Below are 13,737 nucleotides of genomic sequence, written 5' to 3'. Positions count from 1 at the left end.
TAAGAGATGCATAATTCATACACACATAGTATACTGTGAACTGATGAACCCATTATTGATGCTCAACGAAATACCTGGAGGTTATTTTATTATAGTTGATACATTTTAGTCAAAAGAAAAAAAAGAAAAACACATCTCATGAACTTAAATGAAGGTATTTATGGCTAATATTCCAGTACTTAATTTCCCCAGTGTTGACAGATCCTGATTTAACACACGGAGAGGTGAGCAAGAACGAATACAGCAAGGTTTCTCATTATACTTCCAGCCAGTCCATCTCCAGCTCATACAGTAACAGATAGCAGAAACATAGAAGTCATGGAAATAAGAGTTTAGCGCATACATTGATAAATAATTGTAACTACCGCCAACAACGGAGTCAAGTCGAACCGCAATGATAAACCGAGAACGAATACATCTAGTGTTCAGTAACCCCGATAATACCACGAGCGAATATATTGAGTCTACCTTGAATTAACATCAATATCAACAGCCCAGATCTAATTTCCAAGTACACGCAGTCTACGTCTCTCCACCTCCCTTATTAGGCTGAGCTTATATTGTATGCAATGGCGCTTGCGCACGCGCCGAGCACAAAGTGCAGGATCCCTTGAGGCAGCTCCTAGTGAGCGAGCACGATGGAGTGACCACGTTTTGAAAAGACAAAACGTGTCTTTTCAAGTCGCAGACGCGTCACGTGAACGGTTCAGCCAATCACGGCGAACCAGCTCTGTGATGTCATTGCCACGCCACGCCATCGCCTCCAACAAGCAAGCGGATGTATGAGCTCGGCCTTACTTCTCTCACTCCCGCCTCCTATATTGTTTGCCCGTGCTGCACCCCAACTCTGGCATTCTCTGCCGCGCTCAGACTCTTCCCTGCCTTACATGTATTTAAAAGTCCCTTAAAGACGTACTTCTTCAAGGAGATCTATCCAACACTCTTCTGACTTGTTTCTTTTACTGCCTTCCTAAAACTGCACAGTCCGAGTCCTGATGTTAATAGTCTCGCCCTGGCTAAGAAACTCTTCTGCTATCCTTGTCTCTTCTGCTGTCCTTGTCTCTTCTGCTATCCTTGTCTCTTCTGCTGTCCTTGTCTCTTCTGCTGTCCTTGTCTCTTCTGCTGTCCTTGTCTCTTCTGCTGTCCTTGTCTCTTCTGCTGTCCTTGTCTCTTCTGCTGTCCTTGTCTCTTCTGCTGTCCTTGTCTCTTCTGCTGTCCTTGTCTCTTCTGCTGTCCTTGTCTCTTCTGCTGTCCTTGTCTCTTCTGCTGTCCTTGTCTCTTCTTCACTCGCCTCCTAAAGCGTAAGCTCCTTGGGCACGCACCATTCCTATTGTCTCAGTTTGTCTTAACATATATGCACTCTTGCCATACAATGTTCTTGTTCTCCCACCCACATTGTACTGCGCTGTGGCCTATGTTGGCGCTATCCTAACAAAAGATAATAATGGTGTAACCCTGGTTTTCCCCCCCCATAGACTCAACTGATGTATCTAGGGTGCGTGAAGGCAGATTACATGGTGATGGGTGGTGCATACCTGTTGGAACAGGAGGGCCTGAGCTTCCCGCGGTGTTATGGGGGAGACAGGACCAGGCTTCTGAGGTATTGGCCTCCATGTGGTCTTAATGGTGCAGCGCCTCCATCTCCTATAATTCCCAGGGATGTGGGAAGAGACCCTTATAGAAGAACCCCCTTTGGTCCCGGGGTGAACACTCCAGAATCACTCGGCACAAGGTTGAAAGCAACAGAGTCTTTATTGTACTCACTGTCGGCAGGGCCGTAATAGCAGCACAGTAATACAGCTACACGATATGCCTCCTCCTCCTCTCCCACCAGATCGTTCTCTGCAGGATGGTCTGAAGGGTATCTTTCTCCCTGCCTCCACCCACAGCCAAGGGCGCTACGGGTGGGGCTAGCTCTTCCCTCACCCCCTAAGCAGGGTGAGAGGCATGGATCCACCTCTGAGCTACTAGGCCCTACTCCTCAGGAACCTAGCTAAACTCGCTCTTACTATCTGACTGTCCAGCCAGACACTCCAGGCTCACTTCTCTCTCAACTCAGGAAGTAGACAGACTGACTCTCTCCTCTCACCTCCTGAACAACACTGCACTCAGAGCACACAGGCACCGCTACTAAGTTTGGTCAGCCCCGCCCCTCATGACATCAACAAGACCTCCCCTCTGCACAGGCCGGCAGCAGAGACAGGCTTGTATTAATCAAGTAGTCAGGGCTTTGCAAGGGGGGAAAACCCAGGATTACTACTGGGGCCTGTCTTTAACGGGGCTTACCACAGTAGTAGGAAGATTTAGTAGCCTGTGCTGTTTACAGGGGGCTACACTCTCCCTATGGTGGAAATCCAATGGTCCCCACTTGGACCTCGCTCGGCAGTACCATCCTGCAGTGAACAACCTGGGGAACAAACACAGGTTATACACACACATGGTCATAACATCTTGAGGTAGTAATTAGTACACACTGAATCCCGTTACTCCTAACATGGAGAACTAATAATAATGTTTAGAATCTGGCTTTCGTATTTTCCTGCCATTGTGATCAGTGACCGTTACAGAAAACGACTGAACTGACCCATGTTCCTGGCGGTAACTCACACTATGCATGTAGATGCATCTCCCTATACTCCATATGCGCACCAGCTCACTAATTTTGTCTTCGTAGTGATAACCGGCCTTACCAAACTTTGTTCGTAAGTACTCTTGGACCGCCTCTCTTAACCAACTGTCTCTGTTCTCTTCAATCTCCCGCATGATAGACTCAGGCACATAAGGGTACTCATAACCGTGTGACTGTCGGTATCTGGCCACGATGGCTCTATCAGCCCTACTTAACTTGGTGAGTGTTCAGCGACCCACCCCGCTGGGCAGTACCCAAAACAACGACTCTTCTGGGGCTATCTCGTCATACAAAATACTTTGGCCGCGTGGTACAATAAGCTTTTGTTCTATTTCCTTGTACCTATGGTCTAGTTCATCCTCCACCTCTTGTTGAGTGAAAGACCCAGCCGCCCACCAATGATCAACAACATTATTCTTTATGAGAAGGAACCATGTACGGTCCATCCCTTCGTGGTAACCAGTAAATAAGGGTGCCCACCACTTGTCACGGTGTTCAGATTCTGCGGAATGACTTGTGCGTTCTAGCTCTGACTCTACCTGAGACGATACACCTGACGTACCCGCATCAGTAGATCGTGAGCAATCTCTCCTCCCCTTGGCATTTATGTACCTTGTAGGATTCATCTTATGCACCACTGGTCTGGAAGGCCCAGCCTCTGCTGGAGTATATGACCCACGGGCTCTCCCTCTAGCTGTAGGACAAAACGGTACAGGATTAGGCACAGGTATTATGCTTGAATACGGTATCTCCCCATCCGATCCCTCATCACTCAGTTCCCAATCCCGCAAGTCCTGAGAATAGGTGGGGAATTTACACAACTTATCCCGGGTAGGTCCCAGTGGTATCACTCGTGACGGGGCAGTGGCCGGGGCAGTGGAGCTAGGGACTGGGGCTGGGGCAATGTCCAGATCAGTGTCCAGCAAGCGGACAATTCCGCGACCCATGGACGCTTTCTTTGACTCGCGCTCAGCCATGCTGCGCGCCTCTCTCGATGGACCTCGGCTCTGTAGAGCATACCGGGCAAGGACCGGCTCTATGCTCCGGGATGAAGACAATAATCTCGGCCTTCTCTTTCCGGTGGACCTGGAAATGATGTCATCAGGGTGGCCCGCAGAATCACCATCCGCCCCGTGGTCACGCACCGGAAGTACGTCGAGGACCGGCATGGGCGTTGGCGGAGCATCCGGTACACGGCCGAACAAGTAGGCCTCAAGCCTCTCCTTCTCGTCCTCCGTGGTTACAGTCTCCTCCTGGCGGGAATAAGGGGGTGGTGGAGTCTCCTTACCACTCCGCTGCTCTTTGATGAGATCAGGCCCCTCGAGGGTCGCTTCGATCGCCATCTCCTCCGCACTGGGAGTCATCATGGCTGTGAGACTGCTCCGGGCCTCCGGCCGCACCAGCGCTTGCTGTCGGACGGGGTCCGCGCTCGGCTGCTCCTCGATGCCGCTGGAGTGGTTCGCCGGTAAGCGCATCGCCACCGATGGGACACCAACCTCTTCTTCAGATGAAATTATGATCGGCTCCTCCGCTCGGGAATCACCGGAATCTTCGGCGATACAGCCAGTGGGTATAGGTACAAAGCTGGCGGGCTCCGGTACCTCCACTGCGGTCGCGCTCTTCTCCTTGGACAATTCTTTCTGCTCGACAGCCGGTTGGGCCTGGGTTCGTCCCGCTCGTTTGTAACGGGGAACCAGGGCCGTTCTCTCGCTACTCTCCGCCACCTCCGATATCGTTCCCCGAGAGGCACCCCCAGGGGTCTCGGTCATCGGTTCCGGCTCCGTAGGCCAGAAGTAGTAGGTACCACACAAGGAGCATCGGGCCTTGGTGCTGGGTACCTCGCCGGGCACTCCGCAATGAGCGCACAGGCACCGCAGCTACTCCTGATCGGCTATCTGGACCACCATCAGGCCGCCTGGTACTTGGACCACGGTAGTGTTCATCTCTGACATAGTTCTCGTAGGATTGGAACAGTTCAATAGCTCAGCTCCGCTCTGTTCCTCTTGCAAGTCTCCCCTCTGCACAGGCCGGCAGCAGAGACAGGCTTGTATTAATCAAGCAGGCAAGGCTTTGCAAGGGGGGAAAACCCATGATTACTACTGGGGCCTGCCTTTAACAGGGCTTACCACAGTAGTAGGAAGATTTAGTAGCCTGTGCTGTTTACAGGGGGCTACAATGGTAAACGCAAATAATTGAAATAGACACAAAATAACTATTTTGATAAAGGGGGGGGGACGACAGGAGCTGCAATTTATTGCAAAGGGTTAATATAGCCAAGGCTCTGCTAACCAAAGAGCCGGAAAAAATCGCAGAGCATTGTTAACCTCTGACACCAACAATGGGTTAATGGTGGATGTCAATATATTGATTGACAAAAGGATATATTGTTAACAGTCCATAGGAATGTTTTAAGAGTTTCTCTCTGCTGCCGCCGTTTCGAGACATCTGGATACTGCAGAAGTGGATCGATAAGAATTGATTTTGCCGGGAGCATGTTTAATAATCTCGTTTAGAGGTTGAGAGGCATTTGATTCTAAAGTCAGAAGCGAGGAGTTTGGAAGAAAAGGTGCAGGCTGAAATGGGGACACGTTAACAGATGCTGTGCCTGGAAGAACAAGCTGCGGTCCCAAAAATATTCAAGCGTCCTTTGTCAATAGAAGGGTCATCCCTGTGTCCCTCATAATATTGTAGACAAAGTCCAAAATGACACACTGCACCCTGATAAATAGAAATGCAATCATATGGGTGGTTATGGAAAAGGTGTGATCAAGTATTAATGTTACAAGGTGTCTTCTGTGATATTAACATACTGTAAGCAATCTAATAAACTTCACTGGAGATGGTGCTTTCTTTGGTCTGGAATCCCCGAATCGTACTGATTTTGGTCCTTGGAGGTTGAAATCTGGGATGTTGCCGACTTAATTTGATGGAGATGCACGTGACAAACTGTCAGCATACAACTACTATTGTATAACAGTACAGCTGCTGCACACACAAGCCTCACTTCTTCAGAACGCTTCTCACTCTCTATTCTATAGACCAGGGGCTGCTTAACTCCAGTCCTCAAGACCCCCCCTCACCCCCCAACAGGTCAGGTTTTCAGGATATCCCTGCTTCAGCACAGGTGGCTCAATCAGTACCTGCTTCAGCACAGGCTCAATCAGGGTCAGTCATTGATTGAGCCACCTCTGTTGAAGCAGGGATATCCTTAAAACCTGACCTGTTGGGGGGACTGGAGTTAAGCACCCCTGCTATAGACAACGCTATGCACCTCAAGGAGACTTCTCCCTTGAAACATTGTACTTTCAATTCCCTCTCTCCAGCTCCTCAAGCTGTCCCTCCCTCCCCCCCATACTCTCCAGCTCCTCAAGCTGTCCCTCCCTCCCTCCCTCCCTCCAACACTCTCCAGCTCCTCAAGCTGTCCCTTCCTCCCATACTCTCCAGCTCCTCAAGCTGTCCCTCCCTCCCCCCCATACTCTCCAGCTCCTCAAGCTGTCCCTCCCTCCCCCCCATACTCTCCAGCTCCTCAAGCTGTCCCTCCCTCCTCCCCATACTCCCCAGCTCCTCAAGCTGTCCCTCCCTCCCTCCCATACTCCAGCTCCTCAAGCTGTCCCTCCCTCCCATTCTCTCCAGCTCCTCAAGCTGTCCCTCCCTCCCATACTCTCCAGTGACTGTGCTTTCCATCCTTGGGGCCAGTACAAGAGGCGGGAGAGGATGTCACAGCCTGTGCATTGGAATTGGGACTAATTACCATTGTAAAAGTAGTAGGAAAGCGGATGAGTGCGAGAGAGAGCCTGTTAATCCCTGCATTGTATTGCAGGGGTTATACAAAAGGGAAGGGGGGAAGGGGGGAGGGGGGGGGAGCTGTTTCTACCTTGTATAAAATAGCTAGACCCTTAAAAATAGAGGGATAAAAGCACAGATCACAGTAGTGCAGTTGACCACGGTTCAGTGTCATCAAAATATGTTTGTATATATATATATATATATATATATATATATTATATATTGTGTGTGGAGGGGGGTCAGTGTGTGTACATGCATGCATGATTGTCAGGTTGTGCTCGGCCCTGGATGTCTGTGTTTACAATAATTTGGAGCTTTTATTACTTCCTTGCAGCTGTCATTAAATTCTGGGGCTTTGATTTATTAATATCTGATTAGATTAAAGATTTAGTCCTATCGCCTTCAGCTTTGCGGAATTATAAGTTAATATGATTCTCCGCGTGGATCGCATTGGGGCCATCGCTCTCCCTCTTCCGACTGGAGGAGGGGGGGGGGGGGTCTGTCCTGGGAAAAAGCTTTAGCTAAAATCCCTTAACAACTGCTCCTCTGATCCCCTTTCTCATATCTTTAATTAACTGACATATCAATGTATAGGCAGCGCAGAACATTGCAGAACGCCTCTGCTGCAAAATGTTTTTAACCTTATACTGTCTGGTAGACGCACCGAGCATCTCCTCACTACTTCACACCCGAAAAACCTGCAAAACATTTGCCCTTTCAATGCTTCAAACTTGCTGAAACATGCAACCATTGGCGGATTTCTCATGAGGCCCGGACCTAGGACTAGGGTTGCCAGATGGCTTCTCCAAAAATACTGGACACGATGGTGAAAGGTGCGTCAGGTCACTATGTCCATGGAGGAATTTTGGGGCAGCAAATTTTCCGCTTTTTTCTCCACCTCATATACACAGGCCCGTGGGGCCTCTGTAAAGGTCCCTTACCTTCTCCTTAGAACCGCCATCCTACTGTAGTATTGCGGCGTCACAAGGTGACGCATTGCCATGACAACGTGACATGTCATGGAAATGCGGTGTCATGTGACGTTGTGACATCATTTGACGCCACCATGACGCTGAAGAAGGAGATGGCCCGGGGCGGCAAAAAGGTAAGTGCCGATGGGTCGGCAAAATGTTAAATCTGCCACTGCGCGCAAAGCATCTTTCTTTAATTTCTGCAGCTCCTCTGTGCACCCCCAGTACAGACAAAGACCCTAGTACAGGCTGCATTGCCCGTCAGTGTTACGCTGCATCCATAGGGCAGGACACGGTGTGAGCTACCAAACAGCGCCAATGCAAAAGGACACCAATGCATATATCATGGAACAATATACAAACGGGTGAATCATCCGATTAACCCTCCAGGCGCTCAGAATATAGCATAGTCCTGCTGGTGCAAGATAAAGTAAATCTTCTAGACCCAGGCGATACACAACCTTAGTGTAATATGAAGACACATATAATCTTTCCCCCCAACCGGCTCACCGCGAGCACTATGAGGTTGGGATATGGGACACTCACGTGTAAGTCTTTGTAGTGGTTAGTGAAGCCTGTGCGGGTCTTCTCAGTGTAATATATCTGCTTCTCCTGGCTGAAATCAGGGTATCTCTGCTTGTGATCTTTGCTCTTCACCGCCAACCCAATACCCGCAGACGCGGAGGGCGGTCACCTGACCGGCGGCCTGAACGATACTTGCTGATAACGTCACGGCAGACTCAGTGAAGGAAACCGCAAGCCAGCAGGAACTCAGCGTGCAGACGCTTGATGCAGCAATGTAAAGGAACTTCTCAAGGAGAGAAAGATGCGTCGCACAGCACAAAAATAGATGAAGGCTGATGTGGGATAAAAATAAGCTTTATTTGCACAAGGTGCAAGCGAGTCCTCTTATCATGGAACAAGTAAGGCTGGGGCCATAGAGGGGTGAGCAGTTCCGAGCCGCGCTGACGCTGAGGCTCGCCTGCTGAAATCTGCGCGATTTCATGCCCATGCAGGCGAGCCAGCGGGCGCGATCGGGAGGCGGGGGGAGACTGAGGGAGGCGGGGCAGTGACGTCGCTGGGTCAATCACCCATGACGCACCGACATCAACGTCACGGCGCCGACGTCATGACGCCATGACGTTGACGCTGCTCCGCGCTGATTGGATGTTTTCGCTCTGAAAAACAGTTTGGCTGTTGGCTGAAAAATCCAGCGCCTCAGCACGCCTGCGGACGCTCGCGTGAGCCCCCTCTCAAGGCGTCCTTTTTGAGGATGCAGGGGCTCAGCGCAGAGCGTTCGCACGGCTCAGCCCGGCCTGTCCTCCTATGGCAGGGGTGGGGAACGTCAGGCCCGAGGGCCGTATAAGGCCCGCGAAATCATTTGGTCTGGCCCTGCTAAGGCAACTGCTATAACCGGGGTCGCGCTAATTTAAAAAAAAAAATGGCCTCCGTGTGCCCGATTGGGAGGAGGGGGGAGGAGGGAAGAGGTGGTGTGAGGCGCCGGCAGCCCTACACGATCCCGCAGCAGCCACCGTACTTCCTCCCGCACTCCCCCCACAGTAGTCCCTGCACTTCCCCCGCAGTCCCCCCGCACTTACCCCAGCAGCTGCCCTACATGATCCCCCCAGCAGCAGCAGCAACTACCAGAGGTGGTGGGGGGGGGGGTTCTGTGTACCTGCATGCCTGTCGTGTGACTGCCTGTGTGACTGCCTGTATGACTGTGTGACTGTCTGTGTGCTGTCTGTGTCTGCATGGCCCGCGAACGATGTTATAAATATCCAAATAGCCCTTGGCTGAAAAAAAGTTTCCCCACCCCTGTCCTATGGACTCCGCCTAAGCCATTTTTGCTCTCACTGTTCACCCCCCCCCCCTCCCCCTTGTTTGCAGCTTCTGCCTGTCAGTTTCTTATTTTCAGCTGCATGTAGTTTGCACACACACACTGTGCCTGTGTGATATGTTACAATGTTGCATCAGTGAGTTGCTACTGCAGCCTCTGAGATCCTTCTCAGAATAGGCTATTCTGCCCTCCCCCCTGTTTTGTTCACAGATAGTCTGTCCCAAGACTATTCCCTTTACCCACATTGCTCCTCACTTCTTTTTCCACCCTGGAGACAGTGAGTACAGCACCCATCTCTGTTACTCTCCTATGGCAAGGCCATCTCTTTCTACCTGCTTCTAACTACAAATCACTACTACACACCATCCACAAGAGCCTGTATTTACTTCTGCTTTTCCAATAAAGTGAAGGAAATATTATAGGACTTGGAGTGATTTGGAAAGGGGGCTGAGTTAATGCTATCGGGGGCTATTCACACATCACACATGACCCTGGCTTCAGAATAGCATATGTGCATAGTGCACGCGCGCTACAGGGAGACTGGCGCTTCACAATACAAACAAGTTTGTATTTATCCCGCATGATGCCGGGTCACGTGAGCTGCGCCGAGGAGTGTGGAAGCTAGCGCGTTCTACTATGGACGCAGCCTTAGGCTGCGGCCAGGCAGGGAGCAAGCGAGTTGGCGCTTGTGCGCGTTGATGTCACGCGCTCTGCTTGGCCGTGCTTTTCCTGGCCAGCTAGTTGTGCGCATGGGGGGGCGGTGTGTCGGGGGGGGGGGGGGGCGGTCATGACGTCATGGAGCTGGTTCGCCCTCATTGGGCGAACCGCTCACATGACGCACCAGCGAGCGGCACAATCGAATTTGCTTGCTTCGGCAAACAGCTAAGCGCCGAACATGCGCAGGCGCTCGCTCACACTGGCCACACACATTGCAGCAATGTGTTTCCTCGCGGGCAGCGAGAGTGTGAGCGCCCGCTCAGCGGCACCCTGGAAAAGGCCTTAGAGACCTGTGATGTCCCAGCGTTAGAGAGCATGGCGAAGCCTCATTACTGCCAGTACAGAACCTTGACACGGCTTCTCTGTCTGCAAGGGAAATCTAGGAGAGACCTTCGCATTAGTGATGTGCGGATGTCTACAAATGAGCTTCGCAAACATTTTCAAGGATGTTTAGTTCATTTTTTTGATTGCTGTAAATTTTCACATTGCGTAAAAATGAGCGAAATGTCCCCATTTTTGCCAACATTTTGACAACTTTGACAAATATGGCAGCACATGTCAACACCTCTTTAATTAAGCGTATGAGTAGCTCTGTGGCTGATACTATACATCTCATAAACCGACCGTGGCCCCCTGCAGACGCACTTCTAGGAACACCCTCCTCCTGTTTCGGTATGTTCTTCTTTCCACTTGGATTGTAAGCTCTTCGGGGCAGGGACTCCCATTTCCTAATGATACTTTTATGTCTCGAGCTCATTCCCATGATATGTTAGATTATTTTGCCCGGTGTATTGCTGCTGTGACGCGCTATGTACCTGGATGGCGCTATATAAATAAAGATAAACACACAGTGGTGGATTTCCGATCAGGCCCGTTAGGCCTGGGGCAGAAAAAATGTCCGCCCCCATATACATTTGCCGCGCTCTCGGGCATGATGGGAAGGCACTTACATGTGTCGGTCGCCTCCTTGCTGCCACCCTCCTCTTTCTTCTGAACCGCGGTGTCATTTACGTCACCAACGTGACGTCACACGGCATCTCATTGCCGCATAAAACATGGTCATGACGCCGCGTTACCATGGCAAAGCGACATCACGTTGGTGATGTCCGCGGCGTCATTTGACGCTGCGGTTCAGAAGGAGGGCGGCAGCAAGGAGGCGGTCGCCACAGCTAAGTGCCTAGGGGCGGCGGAAAGGGCCAGGTGACCTCCACTTTAATGCGTGCTGATTTATGGGGAAACGCTTGCGGGGGGAAAGGCACATTTTGCCGGGTTGCTATAGTGTGGGGATCATTTTGCACATCCCTACTTCTCAGCCCTGATCTCACCGCACAGAGCTTCACTTTGCTCCTTTACTGTGCAGGTGTTATTGGCCAGCTTGTGTCAGATGTGCAGGTCACTGCCGCAGCTCTGTGAGTCAGATCTGGGGCGCTCGACTCCAATCCACAAGCGGCCCCTAACAGGCCTGGTTTTCAGGATATCCCTACTTCAGCACAGGAGGCGCGGTCAAAGACAGGGTCTCTGATTGAGCCACCTGTGCGGATGCAGGGACTGATTGAGCCACCTGTGCTGAAGCAGGGACTGATTGAGCCACTTGTGCTGAAGCTGGGACTGATTGAGCTACCTATGTTGATGCACTGATTGAGCCACCTGTGCTGATGCAGACTGATTGAGCCACCTGTGCTGAAGCAGGGCTATCCTACCTGACCGGGGTGTCAGATAACTAAATGTAGGTCAGGCAGGATACACTGAGCATGTTCACACAGCTGTTCTGCATGTCCTGCAGGGGAGAACTCCAGCTGATCCTTGTGATGAGGATTACATGATACCCTGCACACTGCTCTTCTTGCTTTTAAATGAATACTGTTTTTAACCCTTTCCCTGGGTCCAGCACATTACCATCGTCTGGAGCAGCCGTGTGCTCTCACAGTGACATTCTAACAGCGTTTATAGGCTGGTGGTCATACATTATATTCTATATATTCTGACACACACACACACACACACACACGTGTGTGTTGCAAAGGTTATTACACCCGCTAATAATGCAAAATATTGTGTTGTAATGCAGAATATCATACATTTCCCATAGGATTCAGTGGTGTGAGTGTGTTTGTGTGGGTCTGGCCTGGTTATGGGGGAGTCGCTCCATGTATATAGCAACCAGTTGGCCTCCATTAAAAAAAAAAGTATTCTGTCCTTAACCCCTTCACTGCACCTCTGGCAGTCCACACAGAGAGAGAGAGAGAGGACGATCACCAACCAGAATGCACCGGGGTTACAGTTAGAACACAGGAGTGGGGGCAGTGACACCAGGAGTCCACGCTGGCAATCCTGGTGCTAATATAGAAACATAGGGGCCTATGCAGAGAGCAGCGCTATTTAAAATTGGAGAGGGGAATAAAAAGTAGGTTAATGGAGAGTTTTATTCTCCATAAGCAGAAATGGGCGAAATCCGCTATTTTTTAGCATTACTGCATGTGGAGAATTGTAAATGAGGAGATGCGCGCAGCTGAAAGGGAAAAAAAATCGCGCATTTTTTTTTGTTTCCCTATAGCCGGCGAGCTCCTGCTTCTTGCCAACTTTAGTTGGCGGAGAAAATTGAAGAAAATCGCGCCAAAAACAGCCGCTAGATGGCGAGCGCGCCTTTCTGAATTCGGATATTTTTCAGACTGGCGAGATGTAGTTTCTCGCCAGCCGCGCGGTGAGATTTTCAAATAGAAAAAAAAAATGGCGCGTTTTTCCTACCTCTCCATTTTCAGCTGTTTTTTGCGCGATTTTCTCTGGAAAATGGCGAGATTTTAAATAGCGCTGCTCTCTGCATGAGGCCCATATTCTCTATCTTGGGTCCATATTCACTAAAGGGTGCTATACTTTAGCACACCCTAGGTCACATCTAAATAGGAATGGGAGTTAAGACGTGCTAAAGCTTAGCACCCTTTATTGAGTATGGGTCTAAATGCCAACAATAACTCCATAAAACACAGGCAGGGCAAAATCAGTACAATGCTGATACATTAAGTGTTAGTTGCCCACTTCTGTTCTGATTAGGGGCCTTTGCATCGGATGCCCCTACAATTCTCTGAGGGGGGGTTGAGCATTTTTTTTGCTTGTGCCTGCTTCACAATTAGAGACGTGTGTGTTTTGTAACCACCGCCTAAAATAATCCTAATGACACAACGCACACAGCAAACTGAGAGCAAAGTGCTCCAATGTGTTTATTATAAAACGAGGCAGCTCTCATTTCCCAGGCAGGCTTCACACCATACGTCCCCTGGGACATCTCTCCCTGCAGACGCCTGGCAGGGGTTACCAGCTGAGCAGCATCTTCTCTTATTTCAATGTGCAACCCAGAGTCATTCTCAAAGCTTCCTTACAGAGGGTCTCTGGGCCCCATATGGGAGTATTAACTGAGGATCTGGAAGCAATATGAGTTTCCCTACTGGCTGAGACAGATACTCAGGTTTCTCACGTTGTAGCCCGTAGGCCCCTGCTCAACAGGAACATTGTGTTGCTGTTTTCTTGGTGAGCTGCGTCTGTGCCACTTATAATAACCCAAGCATCTGCTACCCTTTTTTACTGCTGGAAAGGATGGTTGATGAACTATTGTTGCAGCGGCAGAAGTGTTTGTGTTCTCATTCATACTGCCCTCTTTCCTTCCTTCATTACCATTACTCACTCTTTTAAATACATATCTTTAATGTACCAGCGGTGCATACCTGGCCAATGGGTTAACATTAACACATATCTTGTGATCTCTACTCCTGACTTCACCAGCCTTTTCTCTCCTTCCCTGGTCC

Source organism: Ascaphus truei, chromosome 11, assembly GCF_040206685.1.
Source record: "Ascaphus truei isolate aAscTru1 chromosome 11, aAscTru1.hap1, whole genome shotgun sequence".
In the NCBI taxonomy this organism is placed as follows: domain Eukaryota; kingdom Metazoa; phylum Chordata; class Amphibia; order Anura; family Ascaphidae; genus Ascaphus; species Ascaphus truei.
Note: the sequence above shows the minus strand (reverse complement) of the source record.